The sequence below is a fragment of the Rhinatrema bivittatum genome, chromosome 1, assembly GCF_901001135.1.
Source record: "Rhinatrema bivittatum chromosome 1, aRhiBiv1.1, whole genome shotgun sequence".
Taxonomy (NCBI): domain Eukaryota; kingdom Metazoa; phylum Chordata; class Amphibia; order Gymnophiona; family Rhinatrematidae; genus Rhinatrema; species Rhinatrema bivittatum.
In genome coordinates, this window is record NC_042615.1 from 830,574,621 (window position 1) to 830,594,329 (window position 19,709).

General features: G+C 46.1%; 1 long non-coding RNA gene across 2 annotated transcripts in view; it reads right to left on the minus strand.

The window, feature by feature from the left end:
- LOC115079387 overlaps positions 1–19,709 on the minus strand; it is an 86,882-nt gene that overhangs the window by 40,203 nt on the left and 26,970 nt on the right. The window contains exons 1-2 of one of the 2 annotated variants that reach the window (XR_003853277.1): positions 12,358–12,395; positions 5,643–5,915 (exon numbers count right to left, since the gene is read on the minus strand). This is a non-coding gene — a long non-coding RNA (uncharacterized LOC115079387). Of the gene's footprint in view, positions 1–5,642; positions 5,916–12,357; positions 12,396–19,709 lie in introns of those variants that run through there. The other variant, XR_003853276.1, reaches the window with a different exon arrangement.

Consider the following 19,709-nt stretch of genomic DNA (forward strand, 5'->3'; position numbering starts at 1 on the left):
TGGGATCTGGGGATGATTGCATCTGATGATCTTAATCTTGCCAAACAGGCTGCTTAGGTGCGTTAACATGATCAGAGGGCTTTCCCTTGCGGAAAGGGGGTCCATGTCAAATGTATCGAGTGTGTTCGATAAACTGGGTCATGCAGATGGCGGCGTGGACCCTTTTAGAATTCTCTCCCTCCTTCCTGGCTGGTAAAGTGGGGCATCGCGCGCCTTTATCCTCCCCTGCAGGAACCTGGCCCCCTATTTCTCCACTGGTGCAGGCATCAATAAAGTCTCAAAACCACATCACTCACAGACTCAGCCAAAACACCTTTTTCTGGGTCTTCCAGCCAGCAATGTACCTGGTAGTAGAGGGTAAAATATGAAATGGTGAATAATCAGAGTCAGTGGGATACCGAGTCAGAATCGAGCTTACCTCATACACCAGAGGAACCTACCAGAACTCTCTTCCACATGAGAGAGCTATACACCCACACCATTGTTCGTACATTGTCTCCCAGAACAAACATGAGACTGAATCCTATACTTCTAGGGAGCCACGGGGGTCTCTATGTAAGCATGAAACAAGAGCTGGATCTGGGGGAGATCATATCTGTTGATTTTAAGGTGGTCAAGCAGGTAGATTAGGCAAAAGCCAGAAGAATAATTGGGTGCATAAGGAGAGGAGTGGTCAGATGAAAAAAGGAGGGGATCCTGTCCACTATAAGTCCCCAGTGCAATTTCAACTGGAATTTGTACTCTGGAAATCAACCAGATAGAGTCGATCCATTAAAATGGTAAATGGTCTTTGTTATAAAGCATATGGGGATAGACAAAGATTTAAACATGTATACCCTAGAGATAAGGCACAAAAAGGGAGATATGGTATCAATGTGCAGGAGGCAGGAAATAATTTAGAGAGAAATTGGTGGGTGAATAGAGCAGCCTCTCAGTGGAGGTGGTGAACACAAGGACAATATCTGAATTCAAGAATGCATGGGACAGGCACAGAGGATCTCTGAAGGGCTGGTAGGAATTGAAGAGATAAGAAGTTATAGATGGGCAGACCAAAATGATCAAGGGGAATGGAACAGCTCCCCTATGACAAAAGACTAAAGAGGTTAGGACTTTTCAGCTTGGAGAAGAGACGGCTGAGGGGGGATATGATAGAGGTGTTTAAAATCATGAGAGGTCTAGAACGGGTAGATGTGAATCAGTTATGCATTCCATGAAGTTATCATGTGGCACATTTAAAACTAATCGGAGAAAGTTCTTTTTCACTCAACGCACAATTAAACTGGAATTTGTTGCCAGAGGATGTGGTTAGTGCAGTTAGTGTAGCTGGGTTTAAAAAAGGTTTGGATAAGTTCTTGGAGGAGAAGTCCATTAATGGCTATTAATCAAGTTGAGTTAGGGAATAGCCACTGCTATTAATTGCATCAGTAGCATGGGATCTTCTTAGTGTTTGGGTACTTGCCAGGTACTTGTAGCCTGGATTGGCCACTGTTGGACACAGGATGCTGGGCTTGATGGACCCTTGGTCTGACCCAGTATGGCAATTTCTTATGATATATGGTCTTTCTACTGTCACGTGTTTTGTTTCTAACAATTTGAGTGCATACTTTTTAAAATCAGGATGTATGTCTGTAAGTCTCAGCTCCACCATGACTCCACCACTGTAATGTCTCTCCACTATGCACATAAAAGTACACACATCACTGCCTGCAGTTTTACTCCTGTATGAGTCACACAAATTTCTAAAGGGCCACTTCTGAAAATTACCTCCAAAGTGATTAAAATGAAAAGGAAAACCACAGAGTAATAATGACAGTAAAGTTACAGCTACGACATGCACATTCCCAGTCTGACACATACACACTTTCTTCTGCTGGTTGCTGTGCTGCTTTAATGCTCTCTCAGAAAGGGACCACATCCCACCCCCCCCCCCCCCTCCGGCTTCCTGTCAGCCAGCCCTACCCTAATGTGCAGCAGCTCCATCCTCCCTGAGCACTCAGCAGCTCAGCTTGGCCCCCTCTGATCATTATCAGCCTGTGGCCTCACACAAAGTAATCACCAGGACCTCTGGCTGCTCTCAGTCGAATTATGCTGTAACACACCTGAGCATTAAAGAGAGCAATACCACAGTCATAGCTGTCAGATCGCAGCCAGATGCAGATATCAGCACCCGATGCTTCACGCCAAATCCTTCACAGACTCCCACCAAGGTTCATACGGGGACAGCAAAGCAACGCAAATTATCAGACCTCCATAGAAAGGGCCAGCAGTAAACCTCAAAGGCTTTCCTGACTAAGGAACTAGTTACACACAGACCAAGCCGTTATAGTCAGAAACGCGACTTTCCAAGGAACGGCCAAGATTTGTAACCACCAAAGCAGAAATTAAAAAAGAGATCAAGAAAAACGCATCAAAGAGAGCCTGGTTTCAAAAGGAAAGTTAAAAGTAAGACAAACTTTAGACAACTCTCAAACAAAAAGCACTCAGATTTACAGAGCACCTGCCTTCACAGTCTTAGAGATTACAAAGCAACACTAAAACAGAAGAAAATTTGAAAATATGAAGAAAAAATTGTCAGAAATAAGGGAGGTCACAGGTAATTCCTTCTGGGACATGCAGAAGGAGCTTAAACCCCAAACCAAACTGGAGTTCAGAATTCAAAACTGAATATTTCCAGCTCAGGATCTCCAGCTACAGAAAGGAGCGAGGAGTGAGGCGTGAGACAGGGATGTAGCCTGAGCCTCTCTCTTTTCAATATCTACATAGATGACCTCCCCACCGTACTGGAGAGACCCCCCCAGTTTCAGACAAGTGAGGAGTGAGACAGGGATGTAGCCTGAGGCCCTCTCTCTTCAATATCTACATTGATGATCTGTCCATGGTACTGAAGAGACCCCCAGCTTCAGACAGGAGTGAGGAGTGAGACAGGGATGTAGCCTGAGCCTCTCTCTCTTCAATATTTACATTGATGATCTGTCCATGGTACTGAAGAGACCCCCAGCTTCAGATAGGAGTGAGGAGAGAGACAGGGATGTTGCCTGAGCCTCTCTCTTTTCAATATCTACATTGATGACCTCCCCAACATAATGGCGAGACCCCCAGTTTCAGACAGGAGTGAGGAGTGAGACAGGGATGTAGCCTGAGCCCCTCTCTCTTCAATATCTACATTGATGATCTGTCCATGGTACTGAAGAGACCCCCAGCTTCAGAAAGGAGTGAGGAGTGAGACAGGGATGTAGCCTGAGCCTCTCTCTCTCTTCAATATCTACATTGATGATCTGTCCATGGTACTGGAGAGACCCCCCAGTTTCAGACAAGAGTGAGGAATGAGACAGGGATGTAGCCTGAGCCCCTCTCTCTTCAATATCTACATCGATGATCTGTCCATGGTACTGAAGAGACCCCCAGCTTCAGACAGGAGTGAGAGTGAGACAGGGATGTAGCCTGAGCCTCTCGCTCTTCAATATTTACATTGATGATCTGTCCATGGTATTGGAGAGACCCCCCAGTTTCAGACAAGAGTGAGGAATGAGACAGGGATGTAGCCTGAGCCCCTCTCTCTTCAATATTTACATTGATGATCTGTCCATGGTACTGAAGAGACCCCCAGCTTCAGATAGGAGTGAGGAGAGAGACAGGGATGTAGCCTGAGCCTCTCTCTTTTCAATATCTACATTGATGACCTCCCCAACATAATGGAGAGACCCCCAGTTTCAGACAGGAGTGAGGAGTGAGACAGGGATGTAACCTGAGCCTCTCTCTTTTCAGTATCTAAATTGATGACCTCCCCAACATAATGGAGAGACCCCCAGTTTCAGACAGGAGTGAGGAGCGAGACAGGGATGTAGCCTGAGCCCCTCTCTCATCAATATCTACATTGATGATCTCCCCACTGTACTGGAGAGACCCCCAGCTTCAGATAGGAGCGAGGAGTGAGACAGGGATGTAGCCTGATCCCTTCTCTCTTCAATATCTACATTGATGATCTGCCCATGGTACTGAAGAGACCCCCAGCTTCAGACAGGAGTGAGGAGTGAGACAGGGATGTAGCCTGAGCCCCTCCCTCTTCGATATCTACATTGATGATTTCCCCACAATAGGAGTAAATCTGGTGTCTATCATTATCCGCAAACTATACAGAATGAGAAGGCACCCCAAGAAAAATCCTACACCTCCAATTCTGCACACAGAATCTCAGCCTCACCAGAAACTCCCCTTTATTGGGTGCAGAGCAGAATCAGGATGCCTTCCTTTACTTTCCATTCTAGTGTCCCTTCAATAACAGAGACACAAACTCTCTTCATTACAGGAACTCAAAATGCTGGAAAAAACACACGAGGACATATGTAGGAATCCTGCAATATCAACCCATCTATATCCTGAGCTCAAACTGCAAGCAGCCTATGAAATGGCGGGCAAATAAATATTCTAATGTGCCCTATCATATTAATAGACCTCATATTGGGAGATGCAAATAGGAAAACAGAACTGCTGCAGAGCCACATACAAAAAATACACACATTATGTGAATACCTCACCTCAGTCACAAATGTAAAAAAAAACAGGCAAAGCCAGGGCAAGGCAGGATAAGTGATCACGGATTAGAGCCAGAAAGATGCTGACAAAAAGTGAACTGGAAACCCCAAGGAGACAGACTGTGTATGCAGGGGAACAACGGAGAAACAGAAATGCATTCCCTCCTGCCCTGTGCGAAATACAAACGCATCAGAAGCCCATTTCCCCCAAGCTGGCAGAGGAAATGAAAGGCTTCCCAGGAAATACTGTGCAACAGGAGAAACTCAGTACAATCCTGGGGGAAAGAGGAGAAGCAGCGGCGAGAGCAGCAAAACCAGTGGCTTCCTCCTTTCACAAGGTGAGAGAGGGAACCTGGGGCTAGTCCTGAAATTTTACTTTCAGGTTATTATTATTTTGTTTTGGGGTTTGTTTGCCAGACTGTGGGGAGCAGAAGAAGAATGCCGGACTCCTGGTCTGGGCAAAGATAGGAGGCAGTTAGTGTAATTAGGATTTAAAAAGGTTTGGATAAGTTCCTAGAGAAAAAAAAATCCATAAACTGCTAATACGGTAATTAATAAGCAATAGAAGCTTGTGATCTATCTAATGTTTGGGTACCTGCCAGGTACTTGTGACTTGGATTGGCCTCTGTTGGAAACAGGATGCTGGGCGTGATGGACCCTCGGTCTGATCCAAGGGTCTGACCTTTTATATATTGACGTTTGGAACTGGCCTTCACAACGGTTTTCAGGTATAACAACAAGGTACAAAAGAATTTTACAATCGTAGAACCAATAAAAGCGGTTAACTGAACTAAAAATATAACATAATAGGGTTATCTTCTGTTCTTATGACTTTCCATCTGAAAATTAGAAATCTGGCCATCCTGTGGGCATCCTGTGGGCATCCTGCTAGAGACCAGCTTCCAATACCTTCCCAGCTCATCTGCCGGCCCCCTATACCCTGCTCTCAGGGCATGGATGGGACCCTCAAGCCAATCTGGATATTTCAGGCAAAAGAGGACATCAAATATCCATTTGGGAATTCTCTGCATCCTATACTGTGAAAGGTCAGAATTCAGTAAATATGGAGATTTATGCTTCTTATTCTGTGATAAATTAAAGGTTGCTTACCCTGATGGCAGCAGATCAGAGCCACAACCAGAAAGGCAATTGCGATCTTCATGGCTGGCTTGGCTGTATATTGAGTCTTGAGCTAGAATGCACAGAGGAGTCTGAGTCCAGAAGTCAGTGCTGGGAGCTCATATATTCACTGAACATCCCTCTTACTCCGCCCAGGATCTCAGGAGACAGCTCACCTGGTGTCATCACCTGTGAGATCTTGGGAGTCCGTCCAAGCTTCAAGCCTTGTACGAGTGCCAGTATTCTGCATCCGATCGTGACTTCCTTTGAGAAAAGAACACAGTGATTCCTTATTTAGCATGTGTTCATTATTAATCCGAGCACGGACACGTGTATAAATCTATGAAATTCCCTGCTCTGATTATTAACGTGAGACACAGGTGAACTTTACAGTGGAAACTCCAAAGGTTTGATCTCAGTGTGTCCATAGTTTTGAAGGCCAAGTTTGAAATCATGTGAGAGTTCCCAGCAATTTATGGGGCCACTGAGCTGAAAATAAGAATGTGGATTCTGTTGCCCTGCAGTTTTCAGCCACAGTGCGCCTACAATGAGGCCTTGAAGTAGCAAGGTCCCTCCCTAAGTGTCTGTGTACACAAGTATAATATGTGAGTAAAAAAAAAAAGGATTACAAATGTATATACAGACATTGAATTACCTGAAGGGACTTCTGAAGGCTCCAGAAAGCTTGCAATGCTAATAGGGCATTGTAGGACTGTCAGAGCCCATAGAAGGGACTTTTATGTAAAAGGTGTGGGAGTGTTGCTGGGAAAGGTGGTTATTCACCCTTGGTGCAGCAAGATAGCCATAGGAACGTTGTGCTTCCTGTCATGGGTGATTGGGGAAGGCAGAGCTTGAGGCGATTACCTTGGCAAGGAGACAGACCACCATGGTATGGTTTCTATTTGCAGCAGCAGCCTTGGGAACACCGCTGCTGCCTGGGGAAGATGTCGCTCGGCGTTGAGGGCTCCGGGAAAGCCCCTGGCATAACTAGGAATTGCGGGCTGTCTGGCCGGATCTTACTGCTGACATCACATCTGGATTCGCAGGTGAACTGAGACCGGATAGCAAGGGTTTTTTTTATTAATTAGGAAGTAATTGAAAGAAAATGATTAAAAGCACCCAAATTCAGGTAGGAGAGGTTATAGGAAGTCCCCATTGAAATTAGGAGCTCCATCACTCATGCTGGTGAACCCGGCACCACCACATTAAAAAACATAAAAAATAATCTAAATTAAATAAACATAAATATAGGAAACAAGTAAGGAAAATTCCGTAATCCCTAATTTGGCATCAAGTGGGGTTTTTGAGAGTTTAAAACTGTCAAAACGGCAGTGTTTTAAAATATCAGAAAAAAGGGGTTAAAAACAATTTAAAAGGAAGAAACAAATCATAAACAAAACAAGAGAACATCTGATAGAGCATTGGAGATTCCAATAATAGTTTTTAATTTATAAAATTATATGGGGAAAGTTAACATAGTAACATAGCAAAAAGGAATTTGATGGTAGAAAAAGGCCAAATGGTCCATCTACTCCACCCAGCAATTTTCCTATGCTAGCAACCTCTGCTCCGTGCAGAGTAAGGGTAGTAACTGACGCTCCATGCAGGTTACCCCCATGCCTTCTGTTAAGGGCAGTAACTGCCGCTCCGTGCAGGTTACCCCCATGCCTTCTGTTAAGGGTAGTAACTGCCGCTCCGTGCAGGTTACCCCCATGCCTTCTGTTAAGGGTAGTAACTGCCGCTCCGTGCAGGTTACCCCCATGCCTTCTGTTAAGGGTAGTAACTGCCGCTCCGTGCAGGTTACCCCCATGCCTTCTGTTAAGGGTAGTAACTGCCGCTCCGTGCAGGTTACCCCCATGCCTTCTGTTAAGGGTAGTAACTGCCGCTCCGTGCAGGTTACCCCCATGCCTTCTGTTAAGGGTAGTAACTGCCGCTCCGTGCAGGTTACCCCCATGCCTTCTGTTAAGGGCAGTAACTGCCGCTCCGTGCAGGTTACCCCCATGCCTTCTGTTAAGGGCAGTAACTGCCGCTCCGTGCAGGTTACCCCCATGCCTTCTGTTAAGGGCAGTAACTGCCGCTCCGTGCAGGTTACCCCCATGCCTTCTGTTAAGGGTAGTAACTGCCGCTCCGTGCAGGTTACCCCCATGCCTTCTGTTGAGGGTAGTAACTGCCGCTCCGTGCAGGTTACCCCCATGCCTTCTGTTGAGGGTAGTAACTGCCGCTCCGTGCAGGTTACCCCCATGCCTTCTGTTGAGGGCAGTAACTGCTGCTCCGTGCAGGTTACCCCCATGCCTTCTGTTAAGGGTAGTAAGTGCCGCTCCGTGCAGGTTACCCCCATGCCTTCTGTTAAGGGCAGTAACTGCTGCTCCGTGCAGGTTACCCCCATGCCTTCTGTTAAGGGTAGTAACTGCCGCTCCATGCAGGTTACCCCCATGCCTTCTGTTAAGGGTGGTAACTGCCGCTCCATGCAGGTTACCCCCATGCCTTCTGTTAAGGGTAGTAACTGCCACTCCCTGCAGGTTACCCCCATGCCTTCTGTTAAGGGTAGTAACTGCCGCTCCATGCAGGTTATCCCCATGCCTTCTGTTAAGGGCAGTAACTGCCGCTCCATGCAGGTTACCCCCATGCCTTCTGTTAAGGGTAGTAACTGACGCTCCGAGCAGGTTACCTCATGTCCATGTTAAGGGTAGAAACTGACGCTCCGTGCAGGTTACCCTCCATGCCTTCTGTTAAGGGTAGTAACTGACGCTCCGTGCAGGTTACCCCCATGCCTTCTGTTAAGGGTAGTAACTGACGCTCTGTGCAGGTTACCCTCATGTCCATGTTAAGGGTAGTAACTGACGCTCTGTGCAGGTTACCCCCATGCCTTCTGTTAAGGGTAGTAACTGACGCTCCATGCAGGTTACCCCCATGCCTTCTGTTAAGGGTAGTAACTGACGCTCCGTGCAGGTTACCTCATGTCCATGTTAAGGGTAGAAACTGACGCTCCGTGCAGGTTACCCTCCATGCCTTCTGTTAAGGGTAGTAACTGACGCTCTGTGCAGGTTACCCTCATGTCCATGTTAAGGGTAGTAACTGACGCTCCGTGCAGGTTACCCCCATGCCTTCTGTTAAGGGTAGTAACTGACGCTCCATGCAGGTTACCCCCATGCCTTCTGTTAAGGGTAGTAACTGACGCTCCGTGCAGGTTACCCCCATGCCTTCTGTTAAGGGTAGTAACTGATGCTCCGTGCAGGTTACCCCCATGCCTTCTGTTAAGGGTAGTAACTGCCGCTCTGTGCAGGTTACCCCCATGCCTTCTGTTAAGGGTAGTAACTGCCGCTCCGTGCAGGTTACACCCAAGCCTTCTGTTAAGGGTAGTAACTGCCACTCCCTGCAGGTTACCCCCATGCCTTCTGTTAAGGGTAGTAACTGCCAGTCCCTGCAGGTTACCCCCATGCCTTCTGTTAAGGGTAGTAACTGCCGCTCCATGCAGGTTACACCCAAGCCTTCTGTTAAGGGTAGTAACTGCCGCTCTGTGCAGGTTACACCCAAGCCTTCTGTTAAGGGTAGTAACTGCCGCTCTGTGCAGGTTACCTCATGTCCATGTTAAGGGTAGTAACTGCTAGGGGTGTGCATTCGTATTGAACATAAATGTAAAACGCTACTTTTTTTTTTTTTTAACTTAAAAAAGTGATAAGACATAAACGATCGGATTTCCAACTTATTCAATATAGCTATGTTGAATAAGTTGGAAATCGCGATTGTTGATCCAAAATAAAAATTGAAACCCCTCACCTTCCTTAATCCCCCCCAAAGACTTACCACAACTCCCTGGTGATCCAGCGAGGAGTGAGGACGCCATTTCTGAAAGCCTTTCCGAGGAGCAAGTGACGTCGGCGCCACGTCGGAGTGACGCGGCGTCACGTGATTCCCCGCGGGTTCGCGCCGGAACGCTCGTTCGGCCCAAAAGGAACTTTTGGCCAGCTTGGGGGGGTCAGGAGGCCCCCCCAAGCTGGCCAAAAGTTCCTTTTGGGCCGAACGAGGGTGCCGGAGGGAACTCTCGGGGAATCACGTGACGCCGCGTCACGCCGACGTCACGTGATTCCCCACGGGGTCGCTTCCGGGATCCTCGTTCGGCCCAAAAGGAACTTTTGGCCAGCTTGGGGGGGGGGCCTCCTGACACCAAGGCATCCACCACCCTCTCCTTGAAGAAGTATTTTCTGACATTAGTTCTGAGTTGCACCCCTCTCACCCCCGCCTGAGTTTCATATCATGACCCTTAATCCTACTGTTTCCTTTCCAGCAGAAAAGGTTGGAAGTGCATACACCATAAGAACATAAGAACATAAGAAAATGCCATACTGGGTCAGACCAAGGGTCCATCAAGCCCAGCATCCTGTTTCCAACAGTGGCCAATCCAGGCCATAAGAACCTGGCAAGTACCCAAAAACTAAGTCTATTCCATGTAACCATTGCTAATGGCAGTGGCTATTCTCTAAGTGAACCTAATAGCAGGTAATGGACTTCTCCTCCAAGAACTTATCCAATCCTTTTTTAAACACAGCTATACTACCTGCACGAACCACATTCTCTGGCAACAAATTCCAGAGTTTAATTGTGCGTTGAGTAAAAAAGAACTTTCTCCGATTAGTTTTAAATGTGCCCCATGCTAACTTCATGGAGTGTCCCCTAGTCCTTCTACTATCTGAAAGAGTAAATAACCGATTCACATCTACCCGTTCTAGACCTCTCATGATTTTAAACACCTCTATCATATCCCCCCTCAGTCGTCTCTTCTCCAAGCTGAAAAGTCCTAATCTCTTTAGTCTTTCCTCATAGGGGAGTTGTTCCATTCCCCTTATCATTTTGGTAGCCCTTCTCTGTACCTTCTCCATCGCAATTATATCTTTTTTGAGATGCGGCGACCAGAATTGTACACAGTATTCAAGGTGCGGTCTCACCATGGAGCGATACAGAGGCATTATGACATTTTCCGTTTTATTCATCATTCCTTTTCTAATAATTCCCAACATTCTGTTTGCTTTTTTGACTGCCGCAGCACACTGAACCGACGATTTCAATGTGTTATCCACTATGACACCTAGATCTCTTTCTTGGGTTGTAGCACCTAATATGGAACCCAACATCGTGTAATTATAGCATGGGTTATTTTTCCCTATATGCATCACCTTGCACTTTTCCACATTAAATTTCATCTGCCATTTGGATGCCCAATTTTCCAGTCTCACAAGGTCTTCCTGCAATTTATCACAATCTGCTTGTGATTTAACTACTCTGCACAATTTTGTGTCATCTGCAAATTTGATTATCTCACTCGTCGTATTTCTTTCCAGATCATTTATAAATATATTGAACAGTAAGGGTCCCAATACAGATCCCTGAGGCACTCCACTGTCCACTCCCTTCCACTGAGAAAATTGCCCATTTAATCCTACTCTCTGTTTCCTGTCTTTTAGCCAGTTTGCAATCCACGAAAGGACATCGCCACCTATCCCATGACTTTTTACTTTTCCTAGAAGCCTCTCATGAGGAACTTTGTCAAACGCCTTCTGAAAATCCAAGTATACTATATCTACCGGTTCACCTTTATCCACATGTTTATTAACTCCTTCAAAAAGTGAAGCAGATTTGTGAGGCAAGACTTGCCCTGGGTAAAGCCATGCTGACTTTGTTCCATTAAACCATGTCTTTCTATATGTTCTGTGATTTTGATGTTTAGAACACTTTCCACTATTTTTCCTGGCACTGAAGTCAGGCTAACCGGTCTGTAGTTTCCCGGATCGCCCCTGGAGCCCTTTTTAAATATTGGGGTTACATTTGCTATCCTCCAGTCTTCAGGTACAATGGATGATTTTAATGATAAGTTACAAATTTTTACTAATAGGTCTGAAATTTCATTTTTTAGTTCCTTCAGAACTCTGGGGTGTATACCATCCGGTCCAGGTGATTTACTACTCTTCAGTTTGTCAATCAGGCCTACCACATCTTCTAGGTTCACCGTGATTTGATTCAGTCCATCTGAATCATTACCCATGAAAACCTTCTCCATTACGGGTACCTCCCCAACATCCTCTTCAGTAAACACCGAAGCAAAGAAATCATTTAATCTTTCCGCGATGGCCTTATCTTCTCTAAGTGCCCCTTTAACCCCTCGATCATCTAACGGTCCAACTGACTCCCTCACAGGCTTTCTGCTTCGGATATATTTAAAAAAGTTTTTACTGTGAGTTTTTGCCTCTACAGCCAACTTCTTTTCAAATTCTCTCTTAGCCTGTCTTATCAATGTCTTACATTTAACTTGCCAATGTTTATGCTTTATCCTATTTTCTTCTGTTGGATCCTTCTTCCAATTTTTGAATGAAGATCTTTTGGCTAAAATAGCTTCTTTCACCTCCCCTTTTAACCATGCCGGTAATCGTTTTGCCTTCTTTCCACCTTTCTTAATGTGTGGAATACATCTGGACTGTGCTTCTAGAATGGTATTTTTTAACAATGACCACGCCTCTTGGACATTTTTTACTTTTGTAGCTGCTCCTTTCAGTTTTTTTCTAACAATTTTTCTCATTTTATCAAAGTTTCCCTTTTGAAAGTTTAGCACGAGAGCTTTGGATTTGCACACTGTTCCTTTTCCAGTCATTAAATCAAATCTGATCATATTATGATCACTATTGCCAAGCGGCCCCACCACCGTTACCTCTCTCACCAAGTCCTGTGCTCCACTGAGAATTAGATCTAAAATTGCTCCCTCTCTCGTCGGTTCCTGAACCATTTGCTCCATAAAGCTATCATTTATTCCATCCAGGAACGTTATCTCTCTAGCGTGACCCGATGATACATTTACCCAGTCTATATTGGGGTAATTGAAGTCTCCCATTATTACTGCACTACCAATTTGGTTGGCTTCCCTAATTTCTCTTAGCATTTCACTGTCCATCTCACCATCTTGACCAGGTGGACGGTAGTATACCCCTATCACTGTAGTCTTCCCTGATACACAAGGGATTTCTACCCATAAAGATTCAATTTTGTATTTAGTCTCATGCAGGATGTTTATCCTGTTGGACTCTATGCCATCCCGGACATAAAGCGCCACACCTCCTCCCGACTGCTCCCGAGGAACCTTTCTGAAGGTCTGGCTCATATCTCCCCTGCACCTCCTCTCTTTCAGGGTATACACGTCATACCGCGGTCATGCTCCGCTCGCCACTCCTGGCTAGCCGCCACCGCCGCGTTCCTCCTGGCTCTCGAGACTCCATGTGGCGGCTGGGAACCTGCCCACCTACACTCCGACTCTGGGCCGAATTAGGCGTGGGCGCGCGCGTGCCACCGGGCCTCCCTTTAAAGGCCCAATGGCGGGAACTCCAGGGGCGTCCCCGGCTGATGACATCACAAGCCTGAGATATTTAAGCACCTGCTTTGGCCTACGCTAACCGACTTGGCAACGAGTTCCCTGAGCTCCTCTGGTGCTTGTTCCTGTTCTCCGGATCTGCTGTTCCTGCTTTGGATCTCTGCTCTACAACCTTGGACTCTGGCTCTGGGTACCTGCTCCTCGGGGGCCTGCTCTACACTTCCCATTCCGGGACTCTGTCTTGTGCTGCCCCACTCCTCAGGGTAGCCTCAGCGCTACCTCACCAGAGATCCTGTCTCTATGCTTCCCTGCTCCTCGGGGCAGCCTCAGTGTTACCACACCAGAGATCCTGTCTCTACGCTTCCCTGCTCCTCAGGGCAGCCTCAGTGTTACCACACCAGAGATCCTGTCTCTATGCTTCCCTGCTCCTCGGGGCAGCCTCAGTGTTACCACACCAGAGATCCTGTCTCTACGCTTCTCCGTTCCTCGGGATAGCCTCAGCATTACCACACCAGAGATCCTGTCTCTACGCTTCCCTGCTCCTCGGGGCAGCCTCAGTGTTACCACACCAGAGATCCTGTCTCTACGCTTCCCTGCTCCTCAGGGCAGCCTCAGCGCTACCACACCAGAGATCCTGTCTCTATGCTTCCCTGCTCCTCGGGGCAGCCTCAGTGTTACCACACCGGAGTTCCTGTCTCTACGCTTCTCCGTTCCTCGGGATAGCCTCAGTGTTACCTCACCGGAGTTCCTGTCTCTACGCTTCCCCGCTCCATGGGATAGCCCCAGCGTTACCACACCAGAGTTCCTGTCTCTATGCTTCTCCGTTCCTCGGGATAGCCTCAGCGTTACCACACCAGAGATCCTGTCTCTACGCTTCCCTGCTCCTCGGGGCAGCCTCAGTGTTACCACACCAGAGATCCTGTCTCTACGCTTCCCTGCTCCTCGGGGCAGCCTCAGAATTACTACATCGGAGATCCTGTCTCTATGCTTCCCCGCTCCATGGGATAGCCCCAGCGTTACCACACCAGAGTTCCTGTCTCTATGCTTCTCCGTTCCTCGGGATAGCCTCAGCGTTACCACACCAGAGTTCCTGTCTCTATGCTTCTCCGTTCCTCGGGATAGCCTCAGCGTTACCACACCAGAGATCCTGTCTCTACGCTTCCCTGCTCCTCGGGGCAGCCTCAGTGTTACCACACCAGAGATCCTGTCTCTACGCTTCCCTGCTCCTCGGGGCAGCCTCAGTGTTACCACACCAGAGATCCTGTCTCTACGCTTCCCTGCTCCTCGGGGCAGCCTCAGTGTTACCACACCAGAGATCCTGTCTCTACGCTTCCCTGCTCCTCGGGGCAGCCTCAGTGTTACCACACCAGAGATCCTGTCTCTGCGCTTCCCCACTCCTCGTGATAGCCTCAGCATTACCACACCAGAGTTCCTGCCTCTACGCTTCCCCGCTCCTTGGGGTAGCCTCAGCATTACCACACCAGAGATCCTGTCTCTACGCTTCCCTGCTCCTCGGGGCAGCCTCAGTGTTACCACACCAGAGTTCCTGCCTCTACGCTTCCCCGCTCCTTGGGGTAGCCTCAGCATTACCACACCAGAGATCCTGCCTCTCCGCTTCCCCGCTCCTTGGGGTAGCCTCAGCATTACCACACCGGAGTTCCTGCCTCTACGCTTCCCCGCTCCTTGGGGTAGCCTCAGCATTACCACACTGGAGTTCTTGTCTCTACGCTTCCCCGCTCCTCGGGCCTGCTCTGTGCGCCTCTACCTTGAAGATCCTTCCTCTGGTTTATTCTATGTCCTGTCCTACCCTGCACTGCGATACCTTGGAACTGTTTCTCTCAGACCCCGCTCCTCGGGGCACCCCACAGTATTGCCACCGTGCAGGTGTTGTGATCACGTGGCTGTGACGCAGACAGCTCGGCTACGCCTCCTTTCTCCTGGGCCACAGCCGTGGTCCAGTTGCCTGTGTTTCCATTCCACCTCGCCTCCTGACGGTGGGGCCCTGTGGGGCTCAACCCCTTAGGGAGAGTCAACTCCCATCTCAGGCCAAGGGTCCTCGAAACCTACAAAACCTAACATTCAGATCCTTCAGCCTCTCCTCATAAGACTTCTCATACAGACCCCCAAAAAGGGGGTCAAGAGCCATACTATTCTAACAAAAGCCAATGTCCACACCAGGTGAATTGCTTTCAACTTGCTAAATTTATTTGGCAAGATGTTATTATGCTAATGTATTTAATCGTTAGGTAAAATGCCCTCATTTTGACTTAAAAATGGGATTAATAATGCAATAAATTCAAAGACCTCGTCGAACAACTTAGAATAATATAAAGAATAATTTCTGAGGAAAAAAAAATATTTCAAAAGCAAAATTTAATTTATAAGTTTAGCTCTGATCCACTGAAATCTCACCAGTCCAGTCCAGGAATTTAGTTTCACAGATTAGAGCAGTGCTCAGGAAAGATTTGACCTGCTACAGTATGTAAACGAATTGTTTCTTAGATACCAGAACCATCTCATGAGGCTGGCTAAGGAAAGTGCATTAATGAGGCAGGCATAAGAATACATTTCATGAAGATTAATTCATCTGCAAAGCATGAAGTTGTTTGAAGGACCTCAAAATCTCCAAAAGTTCTGCCTATTTTCTCATCATAAGGAGGGGGGGGTGGGGAATGTAAAAAATTATTAAATCACCCTAACACCCAGAGGGAATTAAATTAGACATATTAGAATGTTAACGTATGAGTAAAGTGTTTGAGAATTTATATAGTTTTTAATCTAAGAAACCAAAGGTAAGATTCAGAGTAGCCTCAGTTAAATATAAAATGCAGATGAACTGCAATTTTCTTATTCAGCTTTATAGGGGAAAAAGAGGGTATAAAATAATAAAATGTGAAAAGAAGTCATGTGGTTACACATCCAATAAGAATAACATAACTGATTACCCAATATATGTGTTTGATTAATTTTCCTGGTTTAATTTGTTGGAAAGAATCTTTGTTTAAATAACTCCAACACTGAGCTTTGACAGCGGTGAAAATACAAATATCAAATAGCTATGAAATTTTAATTTGGGGCTGATAGAGTTTTAAAAAATTCCTTACTGAAGCAAGCTGTAAAGGAACAATAGGGATATATAAGTTGAGAAAACTCAGGGAAAACAAGCGCTGACTTGATAAGAAAGTCGTAGGGAGTTAATGCTAGTGGCCATTGTTAAAAAAAAACTTCATCCTAGAAGCGCAGTCCAGATGTATTCCATGCATTTAGAAAGGTGGAAGGAAGGAAAAACCCCCCCACAAATAAATAAATAAAATAAATAAGGTCAAACAATTGCCAGCATGGCTAAAAAGTGAGATGAAAGAGGCTATTTTAGCCAAAAGATCCTCAGAAGAAAATAGGATGAAGCATAAGAACTGGCAAGTTAAATGTAAGACATTGATAAGACAGGGTTAAGTGCCCTGCACAGCCGGGCCGCCTCACCTTGACAGGCAGAAGGCCCACTCCTGTCCCCGATGTCAGTTCCTGCCTTCGCGGCCTGCCGCAGCCCTTGCCACGTCTCTTGACAATGATGCCGCTCCCTACGGGCCCTCTAGGCGCGCGCATGCACCACTCTCTTCTATTTAAAGGGCCAACGGTGGGAATGCTCCCCACGGCCCGGGATGACTACGTCAGGCAAGGCATTTATAAATACCCTGCCTTTCCATCCCTTCCTCGCCTCAGCAACAGGTCCTGCTCTGTCCAGAGTGCAAGTTGCTCAGTGTTCCTGCTCCTGGTCCTGCTTCTGTTCCTGGTTCCTGGATCCTGTTCCTGCTCCTGGTCCTGTTCCAGCTCCTCGTCCCCTCGGATTGCTCTTATGATTTTGACTTGGTACATTTCCGGATTTTGCCTTGTCCACCGCCTGTCCTGAGCACCTTCCTGCTCACCGTATCTTAAGAACATAAGAACATAAGAACATAAGAAATTGCCATGCTGGGTCAGATCAAGGGTCCATCAAGCCCAGCATCCTGTTTCCAACAGAGGCCAAAACCAGGCCACAAGAACCTGGCAATTACCCAAACACTAAGAAGATCCCATGCTACTGATGTAATTAATAGCAGTGGCTATTCCCTAAGTAAAATTGATTAATAGCCATTAATGGACTTCTCCTCCAAGAACTTATCCCAACCTTTTTTGAACCCAGCTACACTAACTGCACTAACCACATCCTCTGGCAACAAATTCCAGAGCTTTATTGTGCGTTGAGTGAAAAAGAATTTTCTCCGATTAGTCTTAAATGTGCTACTTGCTAACTTCATGGAATGCCCCCTAGTCCTTCTATTATTCGAAAGTGAAAATAACCGAGTCACATCTACTCGTTCAAGACCTCTCATGATCTTAAAGACCTCTATCATATCCCCCCTCAGCCATCTCTTCTCCAAGCTGAACAGCCCTAATCTCTTCAGCCTTTCCTCATAGGGAAGCTGTTCCATCCCCTTTATCATTTTGGTTGCCCTTCTCTGTACCTTCTCCATCGCAACTATATCTTTTTTGAGAAGCAGTGACCAGAATTGTACACAGTATTCAAGGTGTGGTCTCACCATGGAACGATATAGAGGCATTATGACATTTTCCGTTCTATTAACCATTCCCTTCCTAATACTTCCTAACATTCTATTGGCTTTTTTGACTGCTGCAGCACACTGAGCTGACGATTTTAAAGTATTATCCACTATGATGCCTAGATCTTTTTCCTGGGTGGTAACTCCTAATATGGAACCTAACATCGTGTAACTACAGCAACGGTTATTTTTCCCTATATGCAACACCTTGCACTTGTCCACATTAAATTTCATCTGCCATTTGGATGCCCAATCCTCCAGTCTTGCAAGGTCTTCCTGTAATGTATCACAGTCTGCTTGTGAATTAACTACTCTGAATAATTTTGTATCATCTGCAAATTTGATAACCTCACTCGTCGTATTCCTTTCCAGATCATTTATATATATATTGAACAGTAAGGGTCCCAATACAGATCCCTGAGGCACTCCACTGTTTACCAAAATAAGGGGAATGGAACAACTCCCCTATGAGGAAAGACTAAAGAGGTTAGGACTTTTCAGCTTGGAGAAGAGACGACTGAGGGGGGATATGATAGAGGTGTTTAAAATCATGAGAGGTCTAGAACGGGTAGATGTGAATCGGTTATTTACTCTTTCGGATAGTAGAAAGACTAGGGGACACTCCATGAAGTTAGCATGGGGCACATATAAAACTAATCGGAGAAAGTTATTTTTTACTCAACGCACAATTAAACTCTGGAATTTGTTGCCAGAGAATGTGGTTCGTGCAGTTAGTATAGCTGTGTTTAAAAAAGGATTGGATAAGTTCTTGGAGGAGAAGTCCATTACCTGCTATTAAGTTCACTTAGAGAATAGCCACTGCCATTAGCAATGGTTACATGGAATAGACTTAGTTTTTGGGTACTTGCCAGGTTCTTATGGCCTGGATTGGCCTCTGTTGGAAACAGGATGCTGGGCTTGATGGACCCTTGGTCTGACCCAGCTCTCTGCTTCAACAGCAGGGGAGAAGTAAAACTGATACTTCACGCATATCCAGCATAGCTCTCTGCTTCAATGGCAGGGGAGAAGTAAAAATAATACTTCACGCATATCCAGCACAGCTCTCTGCTTCAACGGCAGGGGAGAAGTAAAACTGATACTTCACGCATATCCAGCATAGCTCTCTGCTTCAATGGCAGGGGAGAAGTAAAAATAATACTTCACGCATATCCAGCACAGCTCTCTGCTTCAACGGCAGGGGAGAAGTAAAACTGATACTACTCTCTGTTTCCTGTCTTTTAACCAACTTGTAATCCACGAAAGGACATCGCCTCCTATCCCATGACTTTTTAGTTTTTGTAGAAGCCTCTCATGAGGGACTTTGTCAAACGCCTTCTGAAAATCCAAATACACTACATCTACCGGTTCACCTTTATCCACATGATTATTAACCCCTTCAAAAAAATGAAGCTGATTTGTGAGGCAGGACTTCCCTTGGGTAAATCCATGTTGACTATGTTCCATTAAATCATGTCTTTCTATATGCTTTACAATTTTGTTCTTGAGAATAGTTTCCACTATTTTTCCCGGCACTGAAGTCAGGCTCACTGGTCTATAGTTACCTGGATCACCCCTGGAGCCTTTTTTAAATATTGGGGTTACATTGGCTACCCTCCAGTCTTCAGGTACAATGGATGATTTTAATGATAGGTTACAAATTTTAACTAATAGATCAGAAATTTCATTTTTTAGTTCCTTCAGGACCCTAGGATGCATACCATCCGGTCCAGGTGATTTGCTACTCTTTAGTTTGTCAATCTGGCCTTCTACATCTTCCAGGTTCACAGTGATTTCATTCAGTTCTTCTGACTCATCACCCCTGAAAACCATCTCCGGAACTGGTATCTCCCCAACATCCTCATTTGTAAACACGGAGGCATAGAATTCACTTAGTCTTTCTGCAATGGCCTTATCTTCCCTAAGAGCTCCTTCAACCCCTCTGTCATCTAATGGTCCAACCGACTCCCTCACAGGTTTCTTGCTTTGGATATATTTTTAAAAGTTTTTATTATGTTTTTGCCTCTATGGCCAATTTCATTTCAAATTCTCTCTTCGCCTGTCTTATCAATGTTTTACACTTAGCTTGACAATGCTTATGTTTTATCCTAT